Source organism: Dreissena polymorpha, unplaced genomic scaffold, assembly GCF_020536995.1.
Source record: "Dreissena polymorpha isolate Duluth1 unplaced genomic scaffold, UMN_Dpol_1.0 chrUn032, whole genome shotgun sequence".
Taxonomy (NCBI): domain Eukaryota; kingdom Metazoa; phylum Mollusca; class Bivalvia; order Myida; family Dreissenidae; genus Dreissena; species Dreissena polymorpha.
Window position 1 is genome coordinate 187434 of NW_026273346.1, and position 6025 is coordinate 193458.

Consider the following 6025-nt stretch of genomic DNA (forward strand, 5'->3'; position numbering starts at 1 on the left):
AATATTTTTGCTGAGAAGAGACTTTCTTTAAACAGAAAATATCATACACGCGGAAAGTGTCGTCCCTGATTAGCCTGTGCGGACTGCACAGGCTAATCTGGGACGACACTTTACGCACATGCATTATGCCCAGTTTTCTCAGAACACGACTTGAGTTTAGGTTAGCACTCTTTCCAAAAGTATTCATGGGTAGTGGAATCAACTTCGTATTGCCGGCCATAATGATATTTAACATTATAAACCTGCCGTCCATTAGGCTCCCGATGTTCTGGGACTTCATAAACAGGTCCGGACCGGTTTTTATCAATATACGTCAGTCTTGTTTTAACTTAGCTCAGGTTTGGTACTCAAGCTCAGACTCAACCTGAGCTAATTTAATTAAAGAAAGCTTAAATGGTAAATTAAACAATCATTCTCAGTTAAGTATAACTCTAAAACTAACTCTTCACTTTATAAACTTTAGTAATACAAACTCGACGGAAACATCACAGCATGGCCGCTGCAAGACGGCAGTTGCGCTTTCACCACTTCTTTTTTAGTTGAACGAGTGTTGGACATCTTTCAACGATATTGGTTCACAAAACCGAGTATTATTGTTATATGTTATGCATGGGAAGAAAACCCTAGCCGTAATACAATTCGGATCCTCCCAGTTCCGGTCGACTGTCAGAATGTACTTACGTGAGGTACGTGGCCAGTGGCGAGCTCAAGCTTACAGTAGCCGACAGTATTGGCCTGTTATGGGCAACAGTAAGCCGTGTCTGTGCAGAGGTCAGCAACACTTCGGCAGGAAAGTGCAAGAATTCGTCATATTTACAGCAAGTGTTTAGGCCGTTCGCACAAAACAATAACTTGGTGCCATCGCTTGTACTTAAATAATACGCTGCTTATCTTTTTGCAACAGCTCTAATGTATTGTTTTCAACCATTAAATTCATAATTTTCTACGTTTGTTTCTTATTTTTGTGAAAATAATCTCCAAACTTGATATATCTGAAGATAGATGTGCTTCTACATTATACATAAAACTTGATGTTTAAATGTAATATTAGTAATAACACATTTGTTATTTATCACCAAGTTTAATAGTCACACAGTTTCCAATCATGCTCAAGGTAATAACTTTACATAGTTACCTTATAAATTCATGATTAAAAAAAACTGTTTATTAATGTATTGTTAATTATAAAACTATTATTCTTATCAATAAAAAGTTGCCATGGCGCAGTTGGTTTCGCAAAGGACCTTCAATGTTTAATATATATACTAATGGGTGGTCACAAATAGTGATTTTGTAAACATGGTGAATTTAATTCTTTGGATAATTAATCGCGCGTTTATCTTTTATCTAAAAGAAACAAAGTAAATAGATACTTATGAATGCCGAACAATTTTAAATAAAAATATACTATAAAATATTTTATTTCGGTCATACACGACGTCACAAAGAGTAAGGGATAAACCGTAAACCACATCTACTTCTGTCCGTTTCTATGAATTGATTAAGTTGCAATACAAAATATATACATGCTGTAGAAAATATGCATTTTTGATTATGTAGCATATAGAAAATTACGAGATTGTACATTCTTGTAATTTGTTCGTCAATGATAATCTGATCTAACCACCTCGAATTATCTGAAGTTTTAATAAATAACATTATATTACATGTAATATTACATGTTTACCATTATGGATATTGATGAGATATTTAAACCATAATATTAATATTATTCGATGGTACTTGTACTAAATGAAGTGTTCACCTCGAATTGTGCTGATTGTTACATGTAACGGATACTTATAATACATAAAAAGGATCGAACAGGATAAGAAGTGAGAACTACGAAATGCATTCTTACTTGGTACATTTATCCGTATGGACACACATAAATCAATTGTAAATACTTAAATAACAATTCCCATTTGCAAAGATTGGATAAAAATAAACGCCGCTGAAGAAGACCGACAGGTCGAAAGCTACGGCAAATTTAATAATAGCGTTTTATTATATATATATATATATATATATATATATATATATATATATATATATATATATATATATATATATATATATATATATATATATATATATATATATATATATATACACTGATACTTAAAATAAAGCAAATATAAAGCATACAGGAACTGTACAATATACCTTACAATGAAATTCAATATTTTAATCAGACAGAGATCTTTTCGGCCGTGACTTCCTTTCACTCGCCGAATAGACGACTCCACTGTTCCCAAACGAACGATTTACGCACGATTTCTACAAGCCCCGATTCGGGGCTTTCTGAAGCATGGTCACATATTCGTCCATAGTGGTAATGCTTTTAACATGTATGACACCATTTAACCTTCCTCGTGACGTCATCAAAGAAAACAATCTGAATAAAGTCTTTTTCAAAATTTGTTGGTAAATACAAATTCAAAACCTGGCTTATGTGAGTCCAAGTCTGGGTAAAATAATGCTAAAGTCTAACTTAAGGATTCTTCTTTGCAGTTCGGGGATGAACATCTTCTGCATCCATTTTTTAAATTGTTAAATATTGACGACATATTCGGGACGGCCTCGGGACTTTTGTCAAACTTTTGCGGCATCTATTCGGGATGTTTGGGAAAGCATCAGTATGTCTGTGTCAATCAATTTCGCCTCAATTAAAACATTTAATACTTAACATGTAAGTAAAATAATTATATCAGAACCGTTCGCTACATTTCCAGTACAAAAACACCTGTTTGCAAAGACATATAATATAAAACCGGTGCCATGGTAAAGTATGTCTTATGCCATGATAAAGTATGTCTTATGCCTTTATGCGCAGTCTGTTCAGGAGCTTCCCTGTCCGCTGTAAAGTAACGAAAGGTGTCCGGAAGGTGTCGTGGTCTCATTAGTGGAAAGCGTAGCACATCAACCGACTGTGAAAATTGCATACGACATGAGACCCATGTTCGCCTGACCCGACTCTATAATGTTTAACATTCGTTGATGTATCTCTGTAGTTATAATCTTATCATAAGTTAAACAATTGATTAGGACGAACATCAGTCATTAGAGCAACACACATTTAAAATGCCATCTGCTATCAAATGGAGCGCTGTTTGCAGATTTGTTTCATTTGAATAATGCACATAGTATTATGGGGCCCATGGTTGAGAAACATTTCATGCAAATGCATGTACATGTAGTAATAAAATAATTATAGTTCGAGTAAACTTCTGTAAAATCATATTTTGAAACAGCCGTGGTCAAACGCAACTTTTCATTTTTGTTGATGTTACCAACGTGTTACCTATTTTATTGTCGTTACGTGTTTATTACTGTGGCCAACAATGCGCAATTGTCACATTATTCATATTTGTACCGACACGTCATTAGCATATTCTCAAATATTAGCAATTTCAGTAGCCGAATGGAGTGTTAATGTACTGCAAAGATATTTAAAAAGCAATTGAGTATAATTATCAGTAGTCAAATGTCTTCCCCACGTTTAATCATCTTTTGCATAAATGTCGTCAGAAAGGCAACACCTCTTAAATATAAAAGTCAAATTTTCTTCGGAGAAGTCCGACAACGGCATTAGGAGTTAAACGACCGACAATGAATACGTTAACATTTACGTCCACCTTCGTTCATGTAATATATTTATTGATTCTTACTAACCGGAATTGGGCGGCTTTTGGTCGGTCGCTTCAGAGAAATGAAGCTGACAGAAGTGGGTTAATAAAGCATACACACGGTTACGTTCATGAAGGACAGGAAGAATATAATAACGCAAAGGGATTAGGCGAACAGAGTGGCAAAAATAAATCTCATTCTCGGCGGGAAAGGTCCGTGACAGGTGATAGCGGATTTGGTTCTCGTATTGATGCTGGAAGCACCGTTGCCCTTGACTCTTTACAGAGGTCTGCATTCAAAAGTTTCGGTAAAAGAGCCATGGACGACTCCGACGGGTATACGCTGTCCGCACAGCGCTTTCTAGCGGAGTATGGACTCGGATCAAGACTTCCGGAGGGCATGGCTAAACGGGTGCCGTTGGACTTCGGGTATGGATCGAGAACGCGGGTTGGCGATAATCTTGCTAAGACCAATAGCGTTCTGTATGGGCATTATGGACCGGGTAAGCGCGCTAAGGATTTTTTCTCTGTGGAGGACGAGTTATTTGGGCCAAAGTCCGGATCTAGAATAGCAAGCGACGGGGGATACGGCTCCCGAGTGACGGCCGGAGAAGAGGTGGCCAAGGACTATGAAACAAGCGAAATTTTTGGAGAGTATGGACCGGGGAAATAAATGAATACATGCGGTAATAGGAAACACGGCAAGACACCGGACAAAATGGCGCTTTTTGTTCTGTTTGTGAGAAACATTTCAACAAATGATTGCATGAGATGTATACATCGCAGTATTAGATTTAAATAACAAAATATCTTAGGTTAAGCTTATACAATCATTTGTGTACCTGTTTTTTGTCAGTGATTTTTTTTGTCCGCTAATGAAATTGTTAAGATAGCATGTAAGTAGCATACGTAACCCATTTATGCCTAGTGGACTCTCCCATCCTTCTAAATTGGATCAATTTATTTCCAAAATTAGGTATGTCTAGTATATTTATTTCTATATTAAGAATATTTCTTACAGAAATTCCTTTATGCAAACTGCGCTAACCCTGATTAGATGCCGCATCATGCGGAGTCTCATCTGGGTCTACGCTGTTTGCCAAGGCCTTTTTTCCAGACGCTAGGCATAAATGGGTTAAATGACCTAAATTGTTATTTATTACATGAACACTTTTGCTATTTAAAAAAAAAGAAATTTGATTTTTCAGCAAAAAATACACTGTATAGACGATGTTAGCTTTACAATGTCTCTACAGTACATTACACAATATAGATTATTCGTTTATGATTTTGTCCGTTAACCCATTTATGCCTAGCGTCTAGAAAAAAAGGCCTTGGCAAACAGCGTAGACCCAGATAAGACGCCGCATGATGCGGCGTCTTATCTGGGTCTGCGCTGTTTGCTTAAAGTCATTTCTGTGAGTAATATTTTAAATATGGAAATAAATATACTAGACATCCCTAATTTGTGAAATAAATTGATCCAATTTAGAAGGATGGAGGAGTCCATTAGGCATAAATGGGTTAATATAATTGTTAAGACAGCATGTAAGTAGCATACTTAAATGCCCTATATTGACAGTGTTACATTAATATTTATTCTATATAAAAAATAAGAAATTTGAGTGTTACAGTAAATTGAAGCAAAATATGTACACTTATCGACGATATTAGCTTCACAATGCCTCTACACTACATTATACAATTTAGATTATTCGTGTATGTTCTGTTATTTTATGCTCACAAAATGTATGTACAGTCTTGCAAAATGTTTCGAATAAAAACCGAAACATTATTATCGGTCAGTTTTATCTAGTGTAATTGTGTGCTAATGCGAAATTAATTCGATCAATGGCAAGTCCAAATAACAGACAAGATGGTGTCGTGTGCGTTGTTTCAAAACATATGGTTTTACGAACATAGTAAACCCAGTTATGCCTAAAGTCTAGAAAAAAATTCGTTATACAGTCAGTTTATACCTTCCTACGATTACATTCCATTAAAATGACCAGCGCCATATGTGATTCATATACAAACATAAATACATCACTATAATGAAGTATGAAATATTTACATGCCACACTGGCGGCGTCATTTTAATATGTACATTGCATTATTTAAAAAAATCCGGCTTTTCTAGACGTTTAAACGATAAAAGGATTTCAAAACAGTGAGCTACACCATTATGATCTGGTGTTCTGGATTTGTTCACATAAATACACTATTCATTCGGTAATTGTCTGGTATGAATACACAATATATATTGTGTTGCACCAAAACTTTCGTGTTTCAAAATGCTACCACGTATTTTCAAATATAATTTTCGTTATACATAACACAAAAAGAAGAAGAAAATACTGCCAACGCCGACGTTGTTATATATTATTTTTTTATTG